Genomic DNA, 22,904 nt, shown 5'->3' with positions numbered 1-22,904 from the left:
CGGATGGCAGAGAAATTCAGCCCAGAAAGAATATTTATGCCCAAGTTACTAATGACCAAAATAAGAAATGAAATAGTTATCTGGCCTTTAGCCTGCTGTGTAATGTTAGAGATACAAAAGACTCACCAACTTTGTCCTAATACTATTCTAGGCAGAGGTTTCCAGGAACTCTGGGATAGCACAGAGGAGAGTAGCCATTGTTATACTCTTCAAGTGTAACTGAGCTGGCAGTGAGACAATTATGAATGATTGGATGTTACACTAATCATTATAAATACGTTATTGTACTTTATCTAAGGGATTTATTGAAGCATACTGTCTTGCTTCCATATAGTACTTATTTTAAAGTAAAAGCCACATGACTGTAGTAACACTATTTGTAATAAGAAAAGGAGTACTTGTGGCACCTTAGAGACTAACCAATTTATTTGAGCATGAGCTTTCGTGAGCTACAGCTCACGAAAGCTCATGCTCAAATAAATTGGTTAGTCTCTAAGGTGCCACAAGTACTCCTTTTCTTTTTGCGAATACAGACTAACACGGCTGTTCCTCTGAAACCTGTCACTATTTGTAATGTGTAAGGCTGCTAGGGTGGAATACTGTCATTTTCATAAAGCTAAAGCTAAGCTTGGAAAGGAAGATGGAGAAGCTTGTAATACAGGCTATTCCAAGGGATAACATGAAGGACTAGATGGTGCATGGAGCCATAGCAATAGCCTGCAGAAACTGGAGAAGGATTACAGATTTCCTGCTGACTATGAAATATTTGCATTTATGATATTGAATAAAACAGGGTAGATAGTGGGGAGTAAGAACAAACAGGATAATGGGTAACAAAACTTGAGGAAAATTGGAGATGATTGAAAACTTGGAGTTGGACAATGCCTGAATTAGGCTTGGTCTGGGGTTGCACCATCCTGAGGGTAACTGGCAAGAATATGGGCATTGGCAGTTGCATTATCATTTAGACTATAATTTCATCTCATCCGCAGCCATGCCCCATTTCCTTTGGGGTAATGTGTGCTCTGGAGGGTTCCTGGAGGGACCAGTCTTTGCACTCCTGTGGGCATATAGTCTGTGATTGTTGTTGGCCCTTCTTTGCGTTTCCCTGTCACTATCTGACCCTAAATACCTAGCCACCAGAAACTGTAAAGCTACTCTTCACAAAGCACTGCAATTCAATACTATCTTCCGGTTGCAATAATGCACACAGTCAGCACAATTATTTGGACTATACTGTACCTGGATTTAAAGAACAGCAGCTACAGCTAGGTTGGTAATATTATGGATGAAAAGAAAAACCATGGAGAGAAGGAAAAATTAATGTGTCTAAAAAAGTTGCCACCCCCGACTTGTGACAACAGCTTATATCCCTGATGCTATCGGACCTGATCCTGTTTCACCTATAGACTCAGTGACTTGAAGGACTACTCCTAGAGGTTAGGGTTTGCAGGATTGGGCTGATATTTGGGAATTATCGCTTGTTTCAGTGCTATTTTTATTCATTTTATAGATCTGGAATTTATGTGATGAACTTTGAAGACCAAGAGTCAATTAACTATTTTTAGTTCCTTCACAATGTTTTTAGCTCCAGTTATTAATCTGCTTTTCCTGAAAAAGATTGCTAGTTTGGATTGCTATTTTGGTCCCTTGCTTTTTCCCTTGAGCAAAACAAGAACATTATACACGTAATATTTTCCATTGTTGTGGAATGTTATCAGTGACCTTTTGACAGAACAAAGTTTATAACTTTAGTCGTGCTAAATTATTCAGAAAGAGTCATTCAAACATGGTTCATCCATACTATTCCAGAAGACTTACTGCTGTTCCAGGAGTAGCAGATTATGTTGTCTATTGGGAGTGGTACAGAAATAGACAGTATAACACCATATAGTGTGTTCTATTATTTCGAGTTTACTCTATTCTTCTTTTGTATTCTGTATAGGTTCTTGTATCACTGTATATCTCTGTAGTATCCAAGTACCTTCCAGTAGTGCATTGAGACACTACTAACATCTGACACATATGGTTTGTTTTCTCCCGCAGATTCTTTCCAGGTAAGAGTTGTGTATGCAACGCAAGGTTTTGTTTTGACTGGCCTTGTTCTTGGTTTATGTGGTTTGTTTTGCTTTGTTTTTTTAAGTGCTACTACATGTTTATGTTAGAGAAGGCAGATTGAAGAAGTGGCCTTACAGTTGGAGCGGGGTGGTGAGGTCTGTGTTGGTCCTTAGTTCCTGGGGGAGTTTATTCCACAGTCAGAAACCAGCACCCAAGAAAGCACTGTCTCCTACAAAGATTAGCTTTCCTCCTGTAGTAGAAAATTCCACTTGTCAGTGGAGCAGAGTTGTCAATCACAGTCATCAGCCCGGAGCTTTCTTGTGTATTTATACCATGCCTGTCTCTGTATCTGCAAAGGATGAAAAAAGAAAGGAGAACATGCAAAATTCAGTGGTTTATACAATATAACAATGATTATAATAACGGCTCAGTTAATATCTTCATCATGATGGTATCCTTACTCCTTCTTAGAACAGTCAAAAAGTTCACCTCCATATCCTCGGCAAATAGCATTTTAGTCAGTATTTAGTGTATTATTAAGGCTATGTTTTAGTCACAGGTATTTTTAGTAAAAGTCATGGACAGGTCACATCCAGTAAACAAACATTCATGGCCCGTGACCTGTCCATGACTTGTACTATATACCCCTGACTAAATCTTGGGGGCAAAGAGGTGGCCCGGGGGGTGCCGCGGATGCTGAGGGGTGGACTGGGGGCACCACGGGTGCTGGAGCGAGTGGCCTGGGAACCCCGCTGGTGTTGGGGGCGCAGATGGCGGTGTGCAGCCTGGGACCCCGCTAGTGCTGGAGGGGCAGTTGCGAGAAGCAGTTGGCAGGGCTGGCACACTCCCTACCTGGTTCCGCGCCTCCCCAGAAGAGGAGACATCCCCCTCCCTCAGCTCCTAGGCGGAGGTGTGGCCAGACAGCTCTGTGCGCTGCCTCCACCAAGAGCATTGACTCCACAGCTCCCACTGGCCAGGAACTGTGACCAATGGCAGCTGCAGGGGTGGTGCCTGCAGGTGGAGGCTGCACGCAGAGCCACCTGACCATGCCTCTGCCTAGGAGCTGAGAGAAGGGGATGTTGCCAGTTCCAGGGAGCCCCTCAAAGTAAGCACCGCCCAAAGCCCTCATCCATCCCATGCCCCAACCCCCTGCTCCCTCCTACACCCAAACTCCTATGCTGCTGGGGGAGGGAGGGCATGGTGGCCTGAGACTACCCCATCAGCAGCCAGTGTGACTGGCCCAAGGGCTGCCTGAAAATCAGCATTATCAGTGTGTTTTTCCCTCAGCATTTCTACTCATCATCACATCAAGGCAAATACTCAGCTTGTGTAAATTGGTATAGTTCTGTCAAGCTGCCTGGAGTGGCTCAAGGACATGAGTACCAACCTCAGGGCAGATTATTTAGAAGCATGGCACACAAACGAACTTGTTTATGAGTTCTATACTTAGATTTCAGCAAGCATCAAGTTTGAACTCCTCAGACACTACAACAGCCTTAACATGGAGTCACAGACTGTACCCTTGGGTACTCCAGTCTATTTTGCCACCCAGGTAAGCTTGCCTTTGTGATAGATGGTCCCTTACACCAAAAATCACAACACTATTCAGGTTACTCCCAAACCCAAAGGACTGGTCACTTATGCCAGATCAATTGCACTCTAAATATTATACCACAGACAATGCTTATAGCCAATCCTGTAATAAGCTAACTAAAGACTTATTAATGGTCTGAAGCACAGGTGGGAGGGAGCTCACCCGCCACCAGTCCCCCACCGCCAAGCCAGAGCTCTTGACCCAGTTGACTCGGGCAGAGGAGGCTGCCGAATAGATGGCCTGGCAAGCCTCCACCCACGCCAAGTCGCCCGGGTCCTGGACCACGAGGAGCACGTCATTGGCATACGCCAACAGGACCAGCCACAGCTCCAGCTCCCGTAGCACCAACCCTGTCAACCTCCTTCGGAGGAGACAGAGGAAGGGCTTGATCGCCAGAGCATACAGCTGGCCCGAGAGGGGGCACCCTTGCCGTACTCCTCGCCCGAAGCTGACTGGTTCGGTCAGGGTCCAGTTGAGCCTAACCAGACGCTCTGCGGAAGCGTACAGCACCCGGAGAAAACTCACAAACTGAGGTCCGAATCCAAACGCCTATAGAGTACCCAGGAGGTACCCATGGTCCACTCTATCGAATGCCTTCTCCTGATCAAGCGACAGGAGGGTGAATGACAGACCGTCTCTACACCTGAGTTCCAAAAGGTCTCGGACTAGAAATAGGTTGTCAAAAATGCTGCGGCCCGGGACAGTATAGGTCTGGTCTGGGTGGATCACGTCCACCATCACAGACCCTAGCCGCAGCGAGATTGCTTTCGCTACGATTTTGTAGTCTGTGCTAAGGAGCGAGACGGGACGCCAGTTTCGTAAATCATGGAGGTCCCCCTTCTTCGGCAACAAGGCGAGCACCGCTCGCCTGCACAAAAGAGGGAGGACCCCGCCTTGGAAAGACTCAGCCCAGACAGTGGCTAGGTCTGGGCCAAGGATGTCCCAGAATGCACGGTAGAACTCCATGGTCAGCCCATCCATGCCCGGAGATTTATTGGTGGGCATGCGACAGAGGGCTTCCGAGAACTCGGCCAGGGTGAGAGGCAGCTCTAGTCGGTCTCGGTCGCCCATGCTGACCATGGGGAGTTCCTTCCAGAGCACCCTGCAAGTGCCAGGATCGGTCGGATCCGGGGAGAAAAGGCTTGTGTAGAAGTCCTGGGCCCTCCCACACATCTCCACCGGATCCATGAGCGGGGTGCCGTCTTCTGCTAGAAGGCAGGTGACGTGTTTCTTGGCCCCCCTCATTTTCTCCAGGGCATAGAAGAAACGGGAGCCGTGATCGGTGAACGGGAGCGAAGGGCAACAAAAATGATTAGGGGTCTGGAACACATGAGTTATGAGGAGAGGCTGAGGGAGCTGGGATTGTTTAGCCTGCAGAAGAGAAGAATGAGGGGGGATTTGATAGCTGCTTTCAACTACCTGAAAGGGGGTTCCAAAGAGGATGGCTCTAGACTGTTCTCAATGGTAGCAGATGACAGAACGAGGAGTAATGGTCTCAAGTTGCAGTGGGGAAGGTTTAGATTGGATATTAGGAAAAACTTTTTCACTAAGAGGGTGGTGAAACACTGGAATGCGTTACCTAGGGAGGTGGTAGAATCTCCTTCCTTAGAGGTTTTTAAAGTCAGGCTTGACAAAGCCTTGGCTGGGATGATTTAACTGGGATTTGGTCCTGCTTCGAGCAGGGGGTTGGACTAGATGACCTTCTGGGGTCCCTTCCAACCCTTATATTCTATGATTCTATGATCCATCTCCCGAAGGAGGCAGATGCGGGATCGAACAAAGGCACCTCGGGCCCGATGGTCCTTGAGGGCCCGGAGCTCCTCCCGCTTCTCCCGGCACGCTCCGCAGAGGAACGGGTCCTTGGGGCTGGCGGCCAGACGCCTCTCCATCTCTAAGACCTCCCATTCCAACTGCTCTATCGCTGCATTTCTCCGTCAGCTGGTGCCCCGGGTGTAGTCACGGCAGAAGAGCTTGGCGCACACCTTCCCTAGATCCCACCATCGCCGCGCTGAGGGAAAGGCACGCCGCTGCTCTCGCCAGGCCAGCCAAAACTCCCGGAAGGACGTCACGAAGCCCTCATCCTCCAACAGGCTGTTGTTAAAGTGCCAATAGGCCGGCCCCAGACTCTCTGCATGGAGGGAGGCTGTTATGGTGGCTAGATGATGGTCGGAAAATTGGGCCAGCCAAATGTTGGAGGAGTGGGCCTGCGAAAGATGGAAATGGGATAAATAAATACGGTCCGACCGAGAGTGGTGTGACCGATGGGCCTCCACCCGGACAAAGCTGAACGTGGAAGTGTCATCTGGGTGGTGGTCACGCCAGGTGTCTACTAGGGAGTGATGTTCAACTATTTCTCGGAGAATGTTCACAGCGGCCGGGCTCAGCTCGGCCCCTGAGCGGTCCTGTTCCTTGAGGGTGGTGTTAAAGTCCCCTCCCAGGACTAGGCACTCGTGAGAATCTAGGGTGCTGAGGAAGTCGGACACCCCTGATAGAATTGCGGCCGCTTCGGGCTTGTTGTCGGGGCATAGATGTTAACGAGGTTGACCACGAGCCCCTCCATACGGACTCGGAGATGCAGCAGATGGCCCGGCACAGTCTCAGTGACCCCTAGCACCTCAGGCCTTAGGTTGGGGGAGAACAGGGTCGCCACTCCAGCTTGTCGAATTGTGAAGTGGCTGAAGTAGACCCCGTCCCCCCACTCCAGTCGCCAGCTGTCCTCAGCAGTCAGATCTGTATGGGTCTCCTGCAGGAAAACTACAGAGTACCCCCCTTCCCGAAAGTAAGAGAGCACCTGGGACCTGCGGAGAGCCATCCTACAGCCCCTGGTGTTCAAAGTTGCAATAATGAGAGGCGTCATGTGGAGGGCTGGGGGGGGGTGGGGGTTCCTTGTTGGCAGGGGTGTTCGCAGCCCCCGGCGGGTCGCACAACAATCCGTGACCCATCCCGTAAGTGAGTAAATCGTCACGGAAGCTGCAGGCCCACCCGTAGGCCGTGGCACCATGCCTTCCTTTCCCTCTACCCTCCTTTATAAGGGCCCTTGTGGCCTGGAGGATTTAATCAAAGTCCCCCCATAGCTGGAGAGCTAGCTCTACCCTGTTGTGGCAGCCACGGATGTCTTCTAAAAACTGTCACAACGCTTTTTGCAGCTCATAGGGGGGTGCGGTTGCGATTTCCGGGTTATTCCCTGGTGGGGCTCTTGGTGCAGCCTCGTGGTCCGCTGAGGTGGGCAGGCAGGGTGCAGACCACCGACGGGGCATCTGACAGGCTAAAGTTATTAGGTCCGTCTCAAGCCTTGGGGTAGAAGGGGATGGCAGAGGGAAAATTGCAGCTCCTAATGGGTTGTGGCAGGAAAATGCAAAGGCTGCTCCTTGGGGGGAATCCACAAAAAACAGGAAAGAAATAACCCCAGAGGCGGCAATAGCATTGCAGGAAGAGGTGGATTGGGCAGGGATAGGGGTGGGGGTGGGGTCGGGGGCAGAGGCGAGGCTCTGGGCTTCAGGAGGCAAGCAGCTGAGAGGTGGTGCCTCCCGAACAGATTCGAGGGTGGGAAGGGGGCTCCCAGTGATGCTAGGCGCAGACTCTGTGGTGGATTTGGCAGCCACGGCATCAGGTGGTGGACTACCTTCTGTAGGGTGCCCGCCTGGGAAGGCGGTTAGGGGAAGGGAGCATGGGGAAAGGGGGACTGGGGTGAGATTGCCCAGATCAAGGCCAGCCGGCAGCAGGTCATCCTCTCCCTGGGTGACCGGGGTCAAACCTAGGGCCTCGATCTCCTCATACATGGAGGAGAGGTCGTCTTCTGCCACCCAGGGGGTCTCCCCTCTGGTGCCCACTACGACGGTCACTTCGGGGTTCGCAGGGGGTTCGGGTGATATTCCGGTAGAAGGGGCTTCCTCAGGAATCTCGGTGGGGAGGGTCTCCCATGGAGGGGAGATCCTACCTTCCAGTGCTATTTTGTCTTCCCCTCCCGATACTGGTGGATGGATCTCACTCGTGGGCATAGCAGAAGGCTCAGTGTCAGTGCCTCCCTTCCTGGTCTTCCGGGGGGCATCTGCATCAGATGGATGCAGCGGAGCTTGAGCCTTCCGCTTGCCTCACTTTCCCTGGAGTAGGGTCCAGCCCTCCATAGCATCGTCTAGGGGTTGGTTAGCAGGGGTCGTATCAGGGGGCAGAGGCGATGGTTCAGGGGCTCGGGGGGTAACGGTGAGGCAGCATGAGGGGGGGCAGTTCTCCTGGGGGGAGCCCTATCCTATGCCCAGTAATATCTTTGCTGCATCCTCCTCCATAGGCTCTGCTGGATTGTTAACAGCAAGGGTGGGGCTCCCTCGCTCGTCTGGGCATTGTAGGGGAGGTGTCTCTTGGGCCCGGGCAGGAGCAGCGGTGGATTGAGCAGGAGGAGAGGTGGTTTCAGGTACCGGGCAGCCAGGGGCGTCGGCAACGATGGAGCCGATCATAGAATCATAGAATATCAGGGTTGGAAGGGACCCCAGAAGGTCATCTAGTCCAACCCCCTGCTTGAAGCAGGACCAATTCCCAGTTAAATCATCCCAGCCAGGGCTTTGTCAAGCCTGACCTTAAAAACCTCTGAGGAAGGAGATTCTACCACCTCCCTAGGTAACGCATTCCAGTGTTTCACCACCCTCTTAGTGAAAAAGTTTTTCCTAATATCCAATCTAAACCTTCCCCACTGCAACTTGAGACCATTACTCCTCGTTCTGTCATCTGCTACCATTGAGAACAGTCTAGAGCCATCCTCTTTGGAACCCCCTTTCAGGTAGTTGAAAGCAGCTATCAAATCCCCCCTCATTCTTCTCTTCTGCAGGCTAAACAATCCCAGCTCCCTCAGCCTCTCCTCATAAATCATGTGTTCCAGACCCCTAATCATTTTGGTTGCCCTTCGCTGGACTCTCTCCAATTTATCCACATCCTTCTTGTAGTGTGGGGCCCAAAACTGGACACAGTACTCCAGATGAGGCCTCACCAATGTCGAATAGAGGGGAACGATCACGTCCCTCGATCTGCTCGCTATGCCCCTACTTATACATCCCAAAATGCCATTGGCCTTCTTGGCAACAAGGGCACACTGCTGACTCATATCCAGCTTCTCGTCCACTGTCACCCCTAGGTCCTTTTCTGCAGAACTGCTGCCTAGCCATTCGGTCCCTAGTCTGTAGCTGTGCATTGGGTTCTTCCATCCTAAGTGCAGGACCCTGCACTTATCCTTATTGAACCTTATCAGATTTCTTTTGGCCCAATCCTCCAATTTGTCTAGGTCCTTCTGTATCCTATCCCTCCCCTCCAGCGTATCTACCACTCCTCCCAGTTTAGTATCATCCGCAAATTTGCTGAGAGTGCAATCCACACCATCCTCCAGATCATTTATGAAGATATTGAACAAAACCGGCCCCAGGACCGACCCCTGGGGCACTCCACTTGATACCGGCTGCCAACTAGACATGGAGCCATTGATCACTACCCGTTGAGCCCGACAATCTAGCCAGCTTTCTACCCACCTTATAGTGCATTCATCCAGCCCATACTTCCTTAACTTGCTGACAAGAATACTGTGGGAGACCGTGTCAAAAGCTTTGCTAAAGTCAAGAAACAATACATCCACTGCTTTCCCTTCATCCACAGAACTAGTAATCTCATCATAAAAGGCGATTAGATTAGTCAGGCATGACCTTCCCTTGGTGAATCCATGCTGGCTGTTCCTGATCACTTTCCTCTCATGCAAGTGCTTCAGGATTGATTCTTTGAGGACCTGCTCCATGATTTTTCCAGGGACTGAGGTGAGGCTGACTGGTGATGTCCTGCCGGGTCTCAGGGGTCTCGGGTGCTCCTCCCCTCTGGGTCAAAGGGCAGTCTCTGCGGACATGCCCCGCTGAGCGGCAGAGGTAGCACCGGGCCTCTCCCGTGGAGTAAAAGACCCGATAGCGGGCTCCCTGGTAGGGGATTAGGAAGGACCCCTCGAGCACCTCTCCATCACGCACGGCGGCGGCGGTAGAAGCTGCACTTGCTGGTGGAATGAAAGGACGTGACGGAGGGTGGGGTCCTTGCAGACCAATGGGAGAGGGCTGATGACAGAAACGGGTTTCCCCAGACTGGAGAGAGCGGGTAACAGGGCGGCATTGGGTAGAAAAGGAGGGACGGAGGTCAGGACTAGGCGGACGCCCAGGTCCTCTAGCGGTTCCAGGGGAACGAACACCCCCCCAACGCCAGGCCCTTCTCCACTGTCTCCTGGGCGGCAGCCTCCGATGCTAAGAAAAAGACAACCTTCCCGTACATTTTGGAGGCCGCCACAATAGCCGTGGGTCCTACCACCCTCGCCAGCGCCTGCACCTATGTCTCCACGTGGGGCGAGGCGGGCACCAGGAGGCAACGGATGCTGTGCTTCCTGGTCATGGTGGGAAAGGGGCCCCGGCCACTATTGATGGTAGCGGAGGCAGTGGGTGGACGAGATGACGAGGCGGCAGGCGGTGGGGGGGTTTGCCACCGCCCGGGCATACTCCTTGGGGGCTGGAGGAGGGACGCTCGCAGAGCTGGTGGAGGGAACAGCGGGGAGGGACGCCATGGTCGATGACGAGGCCACAGAGGTGGGGGCAGCCCCTGCCATGGAGGGCTTCGTGGTTGTGGCGGGGCCCTTCTCCTTATTCGCACCCTGGCCTTTCTGGCTAACCGGGGGGGCTTTCCTAGAATCTGGGGGGGCGGTGGGCGTAGCAGTGGCAATAGTCACCCCGGTGCCTCCGGCTGCCGATGCCCCAGTGGAGGCGGTGGCAGGTGTTTTGGCAGCAGTGGTGGGGGGGAGGCTTGGGGGTTGGGCAGGGGGGTAGGTGGGGGAGGGACAACTGAGGTTGTTAGAGGGGCCTCACCCCTCTCATTCCCCGCCATCATGAGCAGGGAGAGATGGGAAGACACCAGAAGGAGGAGGGGGGACGGGGAAGCAGATTAACCATTTATCCCTGTTGGGCTGCAGGCGGGGGACAAATGGGTCGGACTGGACAGGGGAAGGAAACAGGAGTTGGGGTCCGGTAATAGGGGCAAACTGTGGGGTGGGCAGTCCAGGGGGGAGGGGGGTGATGTGGACCCACGCACGTTTGTCCAAAGAGTCTTGTTTGGTCGGCTGTTGTGTCTGGTCCGGACGATGGAATTCAGAGCAAGCAGTTGAGTCTAGAGGCAGGTGGCAAGTTGCCAGCAGGGACGGATGGGGGGGGGGGAGCTGTGACGCTTGTAGTAGTGTTGGGGGGGCACTGATGGATTGGGGGGCAGCTCCGAGCCACACCCCCTGTGCCCCTACAAACGCAGGTAAGACACAGTCAAACTCCCCACACACGAGAGTACAGTTCAAAAGTTACTCAGTCTTACAGCCCCCTCCACGATGATTTGTAGCTTCCCTGGGCGATGTCTCCATCGGCTGTCTTCTCTTCCAGGCTTTGTGGAGCATTCCAGAAATGCCAAGCAGATAAGAAGAAAAAAAATAACTTGTCGATTAATTATGGATCCACAAACGAACAGCAAAATGGTTGGGTCTGGGGGCGTCCACTCCCCTCCTCCGGGGAGCGGGTCGGCAGTCCTCCCCCCCTCCTCCGGGGGTTGCAGCTGAAGCAGTAGCAGCATCTGAGGTCAGGCGTGGGGGGCTGGCAGGCAAGCTAGCAGCCGACCAGCACTGGAACAGCAGCAAAAAAAAACAGCAAAAAAAAAAACAAAACGAAGAAAAAGCGTCTGGCCCGGTCGGGGGGGGGGGGGGGGGGCTGAAGCAGGGGCAAAAATCAAGGAAAGCCCAGGCCAGAGGGTAGCAGGAGAGTATTAGAAGGCAGCCTTTTTCCCTGTAGAGGGAAGAAAGTTTGCTGTAGGTTAATTAAAGCACCTGAAGCCAATTAGAGCACCTGAAGCCAGTCACCTGATAAAACCCCCCTGCTTCAATCAGACAGGAGGAGGAGTTGAAGCAGAGTGGATTGGTGTTGGAGTAGAGAGCAATTTGAAGGAGTTGAAGCAGAGTGGGTTTTATCAGGTGACTGGCTTCAGGCGCTTTAATTGGCTTTAGGTGCTTTAATTAATCTGTAGCAAACTTTCTTCCCTCTACAGGGAATAAGGCTCCCTTCTAACACTCTCCTGCTGCCCTCTGGCCATGCTGTATCACATTACTAAAGTCTCTATAAAGCCTAATTATATGCACCCTTTATACATGTGTAGGCCTGTAGAAGGGCACCAAGCATGTTTCCATCCTCTGCAAAAGTTCAAGCTAAGTAGAAAATCTTAGTTTGGCCCATTCCAGAGTGGCCTGCTTACAATGGGATGCAGCTCCAGAAAAGTAGATTGCCTCCTTCCAAGCAATAACAACCATGTCTTTCCTCAGGAAAAAACCAAGACTCTATACATATGCTTGGTCCTTTGAATACAATCATTCATGTATGCCTGGTGGAATGGCATTGCCCCCACTAAGAAACAGCTTGGACTCCCCCATTACCACAGGACAGAAATTGGTTGAAAGTTGGATGACAAAGCAAAAAAAACCACTCTTTTGTGCGATTTTTCTCTCCTGTGCATGCGTGATGTATAAAGACAATGTCATTGATTTTTGTTCTTTGTTTACTTGTTTTGTTTGGTTTTTACCTTATAAATATAAGATTGACTTCTATATTCGGGCTGACTTTAATAATCTTTGGAGGATGTAGAACATTACGTCACAGATAGAACTGTCTCAGCCAAAGACTCTACATTCTCTCCCTATTCATTCTGGGCCTTGGAGAACTACAGCTCAGGCTTTCGGTCCAGCTGTGATATCAAGTTCCAGGTCCTCCAAAGATTGTCCAAGTCCCCCAAACAAGGGAAACCATGATCTGAGTCTATCTAATGGTAAAAACAAGAAATAAAAAACTTCTTTTCCTCCATAAAACCTTTGAGTGTGCTGTCATTGAGGACACAAATAATGATTTGATTGATTGATTTTTGCTTTTCTTTGAAGGTTCATCTTTAAAGAGACGTCAGCTTATGCACTGAGCTCCAGCTGTCCTGTGGCAAGTCCATTCCATGTAATAGTTTGCATAGTTGTAGTATAGTATTACTTTATATGTCTCCTTCCTTCTCATCACAAGCTAACACTTACTTGCCAAAAAAAGAAGAACACAGATAAGGGAGGAAACAAACACACTGAATTCCAGGGCACTGTGGAATACAAAGAAAAGAGTTTATACTAACAGCATCAGCAAAGGCCTATGGGAATTATACACTATTTAGAATGGCAATACATAAAAAAGTGGCCAACTGGTCAGCCTGTATTGAATATACACAAAAATGCTATTGAAGCTGGACTGGTCTTATATATCCAAATATCTGAGAGATTTTCTGTGTGGAGGATGGAATATATAGTCAGCAGTTTGACCTGTTTTCTCATGAGCTGAGTTAAAAAAGAACCATTAGGGAAAGATCAGGGTCAATTGAAAGATTTAATTAAATTGACTATTCATATCAATGAGTGCAAGCCTGCAGTCTCTTTCTCGAGTCATGTCTTGGGCAGAGTGGGAAAACTTATTGACAAAATTAAGCTTTTACTTGCAAAATTAGCTTTCTGTTTAATTAATTTCTCATTCAATATTATGATGTGTGGATTTTTTTCACAAAATATTTGGGAACTGGAAATTAATATTTTCAGTTCTGTAGAAGGACTTGATGCTTATACCATGCTACATGGTACATGTCATACTAATTAGGGATTCAAAATCTTCTATAGACCCAAGCATCTTTCAGACTAGAAACAGGTATCAATATCACATGTTTCCACTACATGAGTAGGCAAGCAAATGTGAGGTTTGGTATCAGTTTTGAATCCTTTCCATTGTGCATCTCTGACATATTTGGATTTTTTTTAACTAACAGTTTTATAGATATTTAAGCAGGTCAGGTATACTGTCATAGTATCTCATGACAGTTATCATGTAACAAAATACATCTACAATGTCTGCAGCAGATCTGCAAATATGTGAATGTAGTGTATAGTGCAGTCTCAGACATCAGAGTTCAGAGAAAGACCAATCATGCAATAAATTCAGGCCTGGTTCAGGAGCAGTTGTTACCTGCAACTCATTAAAAGCAGGAAAACAGGGGAACAGAACTAGCCAACCAAGATAATGAATGCCTAATGCAAGAGAGCTTGGGTCATCAACACGCTAACTGATCCCTAATCAAGGGCTACTTGTCCAAAGGAAGAGTGTTGTACACAAAACCTTACAGTCTAGGAACAAAGGATATGAAGAAACTGATATGCCATAACAAAGAATAAGTTACCAATCTTGATCTCTTTGAAATCCATGGCAAAACTGTCCTTGACTTCAATGGGACCAAAATTTGTTCCTTTGTGTGACACAGAGGTCCACTGGTGGTTCACTACTCTTTCTCAGCAACCCTTGTCAGGCCTGACAAACTCACTACACCTAAAACATTGCTGTCATAGTGTTCATCTGTAAAGAATATGAAAGCTGGTGACACACTGGTCACTAATATTCTTGTGAAATGTATGCATTAACACTACATGAGGAATTATTGATACTTATTTATATTATGCTTTACAGGCTGTAACCAGAGGGGAAAAACAGTTTTCTTCCAGACAAGATGGAGGATAGTTATTTCCCTGTCTCTAATGTAAATTGAGCATGATGATGCCAGAGACAATGAGCAGTTCATTTTCACGGGAGGTAAACAGGAGAAACAAATTAACATGAGGATGTGAAATCAGCATGGGAAGACACTGGAGTTTGAACTGCAGGACTTCACCCTGACTCTGTTGACAAAGACAATAAACTTTGGGAATATAAGGTCAAGCAAAAAGACATTTTGACATTGAGGGGACACTGAAGGAACAAAGAGGTCAGCACTCTTTGCATCTATGAATAGTGGATCCCCAATCATGTGGGTTGGTGATGCTGAGAAGTAGCTGTAGGTGACACAAAGCTTGGAGCCTGCTGAAGTTATATTTGGTCTCTTAGAAGCGTGTTTATTTGTAAACATTTTCTATTTTCTATTATCTCTGCATAGTATCACTTAAATATCTGTTCTTTATTAATACATTTATTCTTGTTTTATTATAAATTTATCTGAGTGCTGTTATATTAAAGTGAGGTGTACATCATCAGCTGAGCCAGCAGGTTGGTGTGTGTTCTCTCTTTGAAGACAGAGAACTCGGGAATTTCTGTAAGTGTCCAGTGACAGGGTCTGGATGCTGCAGTGGAATGCTCTTCCAGGGGTTCAGGAACTGGGGCACCAAGAATTATCTGCAAGGCAAGGAAAGGACTAGCAGAGGCCTGAGGTGTGCTGGGATGGCTAAGAAACTAGATTGTCAGGGAACTGACATACAGGTTAGCAGTAGCAAATCTCTCTCTCACGGAGGCAGAAAAGTAACAAGGTGACTTACAATTCTGGACACCCCAAGATGCCTCACACTTAATCCACAAAATAACTGTTTCACACTGCAGCCTACACCACATACTTGGACTTCACCATTCTTTTCTCTCTTTAGTGGGCAGGCTCAGCTGAGTCTCTGATAACAGAGACTGAGACAGGCTCCACAATAAAAGAAATGTTCCCAGAACTTGTTGCAAGACATGAGAGCCTGCAAGAAGTTATGACCTCACTAATGAACAAAAATGTCTCTCTAATATCCTGTGACCAACATGGCTACAACTACACTGCACACAAAAATGAGACTGTCCGTTTCAGTTAATGAAGCAGACGGGGTCGGGGGGCAGCAACTATTGAGGAATGAATGGATTCACTTGAAGAGATCATGTAGGGCTTTAAATAAAAAAGATTTCCAGACAGTGAGGCACATCCTCAGCTATTCACAAAGAGCAAGTTTGTTTCTGAGCAAAGGCTACAGTAGCTTGCACAGTAGATCTGCACAAGAAATGGCAGTTTCCATTGTCAAAGAACTACCAAATCCTTCATTTTTTAGTTAATTTTATTCAACCTACTGAGTGACCCAGCCTAGATGGAGGCCTAATACGTGCGGAGTGGAGTTATCAGATTCCTTCTGCCTCCTTTGTTGCAAGAACTTCAAACAACAGGATCTTCTGTGATGAGAAACTGAGAAGTGGTCCTCATTGAAATGAGTAAAAGGGCACTAGCTTTGTGGCGCTGAGGGGATGCAGAAGGCTGATGAGACTCAGCTAGGACTGACTGGCTGCCAGTAGCGAGTAATGACATCCAGTGATGGCTTTCAGGAGCTGATTTCTCCTCGGGAGGGTTTCTTCCCTTCTCCCCAACTTCCCCACCTAATGGCTGGGTGCAGTCTTCTGGGGCAAAAGGTACATCTTCCCACCAACATCAATGGTAGAATTTCTTGGAGAGTCTGAGGCTATTTGTTCCCAACTGAGCTCCTGAGGAGGGATTGCTTGTTCCATCAACCTTATGAGTCTGCTAGCTGATGAAGACTTTACGTCTGATCTGGGATTTCTTGCAGATCCCAGTCTCCCACTGAAATCAATCTGAGCTGACTGAGTTAGAAGTGCAGGATCTGGCCCCACCAAAGTACTGCCCCCTGCTGCTGCCTCCCCGCTGTTGCTGATGTTTAGAAACATAACAGATGACAGCAAGGAGATTAACATTCTTGATGAAACTAGGAAGAATAAGAGAAATTAGATGAGAAATTAAGGGGAAATTCCCATATGAGGGAAAATTAAGAGGGTTTTAAAAATAAAACGAAGAATAGTCTAAAACTTACTATGACTCTCACTATAACCCAAAGTGAAGAAGCAGCGTAAAAGTAACTCAAGGGCCAGTTGCTCTAAGAACATAAGAACATAAAAATGGCTGTACTGGATCAGACCAATTGTCCACCTACCCCAATATCCCATCTTCCAATACTTGTCAGTGCCAGATGCTTCAGAGGGAATGAACAGAACAGGGCAGTTATTGATGATCCATCCCCTGTTGTCCAGCTTTTGGCAGATGTTTAGGGATACCCAGAACATAGGGTTCTGTCTCTGACCATCTTCTCTAATAGCCATTGATGGACCTATCCTCCATGAACTTATCTAATTCTTTCTTGAAACCAGTTATACTTTTGGCCTTCACAATATCCATTGGCAATGGGTTCCACAGGTTAACTGTGCATTGTGTGAAGAAGTACTTCCTTATGTTTGTTTTAAACCTGCTTCCAATTAATTTCTTTGTGTGACCCCTAGTTCTTGTGTTTTATGAAGGGGTAAATAACACTTCCCTATTCATTTTCTCCACATAATTGCTGATTTTATAGACCTTTATCCCCCCCACCCAAGTCATCTCTTTTCTAAAATGAGCAGTCCCAGTCTTTTTAATCTCTCCTCATATGGAAATGGTTCCATACTCCTAATCATTTCTGTTGCCCTTCTCAGTACCTTTTCCCATTCTAATATATCTTTTTTGAGATGGAGAACTGCATGCTGTAAGTGTGGGCATACCATGGATTCACATAGTGGAATTATGATATTTACTGTCTTATTATCTATCCCTTTCCTAGTGTCTCATAAAATCCTGTTAGCTTCTTTGATTTCCACTCCACATTCCAAAATCTCTTTCTTGAATGGTAACAGCTAATTTAGACCCTGTCATTTTGTATTTATAATTGAAACTATGTTTTCCAGTGTACATTACTTTGTACTTATCAACATTGAATTTCATCGGACATTTTGTTGCCCAGTCACCCAGTTTACTGAGATCTCTTTGTAACTTTCCTCACTCAGCTTTGGATTTAACTATCTTGAGTAATTTTGTATCATCCGCAAATATTGCCACCTCCCTGTTCACCCCCTTTTCCAGATCATTTATGAATATATTGAACATATTCTCCTGCATTTCTTTGTGCTCCCCTGACCCTGGCATAGAGGGATGTAAAGGACAGGGTGAGTGGGTGACTGTGGCAGGGTTTGATTCTTGTTCCAGAGATCTCCAGATGGTGCACCATTCTTTGGAGATTGTTACCAACTGATGGAGTTTAGAACAGCTCCTAGGGTGCTCTAAATATCATTGGGACCATGCCAGTGCCAATCAGGCCAGAATACCAGGGAGATGCATCCAGATCTCTGACGGGGGGCCCCTCCCAACTCTCATGGACTGAGCAGATCTCAGCACAGGAGACCATCATGCCCTAATTTTCCAGCTGTGCTTTAGTAGAGTTTAAATTTAGAAGTACGTGAATTGTTCTGGAAGAGTTTTCCAAGATACCTCTGGATTTTCCAACAAACAGCATGATTGCCTCTGTGTCATAAACAAACACCACTCCATAATAATGAAAGATGAGCTCATTCAAACTCTAGGTGCAAAGATCAAACTCAAGGTGCATCATTTCATTCAAGCCTTTTCTAGCAGTCACATTTCTAGTGAACAAAACTCATTACTATTATTTTTGGAATAGGTCAGGAGAATACAGTCTAATGCAAAACACCTTTTACATACGGCATAGATCTCTTCATGATTCTCCTTCTCCTAAAATGTTAGTGTTTCTCAGAGTATGGCTTGTTTCATGATTGGTGTTCTCTTTGGTACAGTATATCACTCGGGATGCAGTTGTGTAGTAGTTCGAGCACAGAGGGAGAATGAAACCTTAGCACGGTGGTGTTTATTGACAAGTTGTCTTGCTTTGCACTCATTTCCTGTCTATAATTCCTTGCAAGTATACATTGGCTCAGTATCAAAAGGAATGCAACCTTAAAAAAAAATCATATGGTCTGGGATGAATGTATTATTCCATATGTTCTGATGGTGCAATAATTTCTCTCTTGCGATAACTGAAAATGTTTGTAACTAAAGCGTGGTCCAGAAAAGTAGAGCAATATTCTATTGTGTAAACAAATTATCTTCCTTTTTCCTTTGGAAAACTCAGGTTTTGGAGCTGAGACTGTCAGCCTGCAAACATTTACATATACTAAAGGAGGGGGAGAAGACAAACAAAATAATGAAAATATTTGTTTTTGCTAATGTCAGTCAGCCAAGAAACTTAAAGGAACCAAAGACAGAACATGCTGTACCAAGCTCTCTCTGGCTGTTGGATCCTTTCTATGAAATTAACCCATCTGACTAATGTTCCACTCTAGCCTTACAAAGTGAACTGGGTAGTAAAGTCTCCCAACACAAAGTTGATTAACTGGGCACTGCCATCCCTCTGTAAAACGACACCAAGGCATGCAGAAGTAATGCTGGAGAAGGGGTATGGGGGAGAAACAAACCTTTTATCCCTTTTCTGACCTGTCTTTTATTTTTAATACATATTTGCCTGACACTATTTATTTTCTCACCTGGGGGTTACACATGATAATTACTGCCTGGTGTAGCTGCTGTGCTATGTGGCGCTCCAAGTGAGGGACAATTTCTAGATTTTGGTGGAGCACAGGAGGCTGGGAGCCTATTTTCATGCACTCTCCTTCCACTCATTAGTTACTCAACACCTCCCAAGTGTGGGCCTTTCTCTTTGGCCTTGGGAACCAGGACCCAGGGCAAAGATTCAGCTCCTGAGCGGAAGCCCCTGGGCTGCTGCAGATGCCCCCAGATGGTGGAACCCTTGGCCATTTTTGCACAGGGAGCAAATACTGTTTCCAAATGGAAGAAAACTAGGAGAACATGGCAATTCCAAATGTGTGGCTTCTCCACACCCCTGTGTGGGAGTAACCATTCTAGAAGTATGAGCTAGCCCCATAGTAAGTGTTAGTCTCCTTCCCTAGAGGAACTCTGGTAAATGTTTTATTTTACTGTGGGTTTCTGCCTGTGCTGGCCTCTGTGCAGCAGTACAGAAGTCAAATTGCTGGCACACTACTTTTGTTGTGTGGTTTGTCCTAAGAGGATACCATAGAACCTCAGGAGTAAACGAAATAACATCAAGAGAGACACATTTTGCTGGTTTTCCTTTCCATGTAAACATTCTCACAGCTACACTGGACAGAACAGTAAAAGCCAGAGATAATTCAGTAAGAGGCCAGAAAGGAAGGGAAGAAAATCTCGAAGGGAACAAAGGAACTAATAAACAAGAATAAGGAACAGAAAGAAGATTTGTGTGCTACAAATACTAAATGTATAGTCATATAAGCTCATAGGAAAGAAAATGAGATCTGACAGCTTACAATGCAAGATTGATTAAGAAAAACTTGGAACATGACCAAGGTCTGAGAATGGCATGGGAAATCATTTCAAAGGGAAAAGAACCTCACACTTTGTTATGGGGAAATACAGCAGTATAATAACAGACTAAGAGGATATTGGAGAGCTGCCATGAATTCTGGACTGCAAGGAAGCAAAAACACATGACAATGTGTGTGGCTATAATGGATACCTGCTCAGTTCGTATTGTGTTGTGAATGATAAGCGCCTCCAGCAACCTGAGAAGTATTGGCTTCTACTATGCAAGGAGTGCCTTCCTACTCCAGTCTGTTTATCATCACAGCTCTGTTCATTCAAACCCCTCCTAAAGTCTCACTGAGAATCTCACAAGCAGTGATTTGATTGTTCATCATAATAGAATACTTATATAAATATATATAACAAAACTCTAAGCTATTCTTCCTATGGTTTTCCCAGAGGGTACTCTTTTCTTATGTGTTTGCCATTTGGTGCAGGGGTGAGGGTGGCTGGGTGGGGCCGGGGATGAGGGGTTCTCAGTGCAGGAGGGGGCTCAGGGCTGGGGCAGAAGGGATGAGGACTTTGGCTGGGGGTGCGGGCTATGCGGTGGGGTGGGGCTGTGGATGAGCAGTTTGGGGTGCAGGCAGGCTGCCCCTGGCTGAGGCCAGAAAGGAGGACTCCCCACAGCCCTCTCCCCACTGATAGCAGCGAGCTCCGGGGGAGGGGCCTCCCTTTTCTCCCCGGCACTCACCTCACACCACTGTCACTGCACGTGCTCCTAGGGCCCCACTCAGGTCCAGGAATTCCTCTTGCCTCCCCTGGGGTGGGTGTGTGGGAGAGCTGCCATCACATGTGCGTCTCTTCCCCTGCTGCTGCCCCTCACTGTAGCCTAACTGGGTGACTGCCCCGGCATTAGTGGTTGGGGGGTGCTAGGACCCCATGGAGGCAGTTGATGCCGGGAGCCAGAGCACAGAGGGAAGCTGTAGGGGGCAGCGCCCACTGCCCAGGGCGCAGACAGGGACACCCGGGGGAGGTGCGCGGGGGCAGCAGGCAGGGCCGGGGGAGAAACCCGGCCTGAACATTGGTGGAGCCAGGCCACCAAGCCCTGAATATTGCCGGAGCATGGGCACCACGGGCCCATATAACTCGCCGTCCCTGCTTATGAACAACATGGAAAGCAGAACCATATATTCAAAAAATCAGTATGTGCAATAGTTCAAAGTGATTTATTTTTCAGAAGGCTTCTTACAAGTTAAAATAGATGTTAAATTTACATGACACCATCTCATCCAATTTGCTTACAACAATCCCGAGATTAGTTGAGTATTTCACTGTAAAGTAGAAAGAAACATCATATTCATTTGAGGTCATTAATCTGAAAAAAGTAATAAACCAGCGAGACACAATAGCTCTGTTTGCAATGATAGAGTGGTGCTATGATAGACACGTAGACAGATGGATGGACGGATTGATAGCTGAGCCTTAAAGTCAAGGTCACACAAATCACATATGAAGTCATCATGGGCCAGAAAGCTTTTGGAAAATATTGACCATTAGTAAGAAATCTGTGCCATTAAGGCACATATACCAGCCACTGCCTAAGAAGACCACTTATTCAGTGTATTCTTCCTGAAATTATATATCTGGGTAAATTCTGCAAAATATGTTGTGTGATATTAGTTACCATTTTTAAATGAATTTGCTTTGGCCTTGCATGCATCCTTCTTGTGTTTGTTTTCTAATCTATTTCTGGTCTTAATTTATTTTAGTGCTATTAAATGTACCCATTCAAACTTAGAGTTTCTGTAGTGATGTCACCACTGATCAGTCTTAGGGGTATATTCAGCAAAGAGTTATGTTTTAATACAGTACTTTTCATTTATATTTTACCTCTTTGTGAAATCCTGTTTGGCATTTGCATATATAGATGCTGGAACTAGTGATTTTGGGGGTGCTTCTGTAACCTCTGGCTTGAAGTAGTAATAAAAACCAAATACATGGTTTCTGCCTTCAGCACAAGTCACACTGAAATCCACCCTATATATATATTTGTGATGTTACAGAATGATGAATTCTGGGACTTATTCAGAGACCCAGGAGGTGCTGTGTAAATTTCACAGAGGGGAAAAAGAATTTGAAGAGGTTAACTGAATCCTATTTCTCTACTGAAATCCACTGCGGTTAAGTTAGTAGGGAAATTCAGTACAAAAATCTGTAATTAAATTCATTTTCTTTTTTGACTAGTAGTTCATTTTACTGCATAGTCTCCCTCTAACTATGAAGCTGATCTACTGAAAAGACTCAGTCACTTAGCGGGGCTATTCATGCTGTGATTTTTAAGAAGATATGCAATGCGGGGGATGTGAGTTATGTATTCACTGTGTCCTGTTTTAAACACCAAGCCAAGTGGCTCCTATTTGCAGTCTAATGAAGCACAGGATTTTGCTGCATTATTTCTTTACAGAAGACAATGATATGCTTTGTTTTGTTTATTTAGAAAATGTAATTTATTGGGTGTTTGGAAAACAAACTTGATCCTTGTATATTTCGCTAGGGGAAAGGAAACGCATGTCAAAATCTGGTATCTGTTATGAGTTCTGAATAAGCACATATAACCTAATAATATAATCAGCAAATTGATAGGTTTTCTTTAAGTTTTACAGGAATCAGCTGGGCTATCTCCTGCCAGGATCCTCGGGTTTCCTCAACCTATAAGGAAGAAGGCAGAATTAACATCTGGGAAGGAGTTGTGGATCAAGTCAGTCTTTGGCCTCCTTTTTCATTCAGACAAATTTTAAATGGTAAATAAATACTGAATGAATCAGTTGTCATCACAAATTATGTCTCTGAATGTTTACTGTTCATGCCAGCTTCCCTGGGGTCCTTCCTATTTAGAAACAGCTTTAACAAGCAATCACATAAAACTCTGACCATTATTCCCCAAGAAATTATACATACTGACTTGTTACCCAGAAATATGTTTCCAATGTTGTTGAAAAAAGTATTAGAAAGGGGTCCTCAGCATTGTTTTGCATTCCTGTCTACACCATGGGAAAATGGTAGTTGTAATTTCAATACAGAACTGGAAAATAGCTTCTGAGAATTTGGTAAATGCTGGGATACCAAGAGGTGCATTTTCATCTCCAAAAGTCACAATACAAATCCTCACATTTCA

At 46.9% G+C, this 22,904-nt stretch overlaps 1 long non-coding RNA gene across 1 annotated transcript; it reads left to right on the top strand.

Annotated features, from left to right (window-relative positions):
* Positions 1-1,951: 1,951 nt before the first annotated feature.
* LOC142072140 (uncharacterized) lies at positions 1,952-14,758 on the top strand. Its single transcript, XR_012668462.1, has 3 exons — positions 1,952-2,057; positions 12,615-12,681; positions 14,218-14,758. It is a non-coding gene; the product is annotated as an uncharacterized LOC142072140 (long non-coding RNA).
* Positions 14,759-22,904: the final 8,146 nt, after the last annotated feature.

This window comes from Caretta caretta, chromosome 5, assembly GCF_965140235.1.
Source record: "Caretta caretta isolate rCarCar2 chromosome 5, rCarCar1.hap1, whole genome shotgun sequence".
NCBI lineage: Eukaryota > Metazoa > Chordata > Testudines > Cheloniidae > Caretta > Caretta caretta.
The sequence above is the reverse complement of the archived record's forward strand: the minus strand, read 5'-3'. Positions and strand labels throughout refer to the sequence as shown.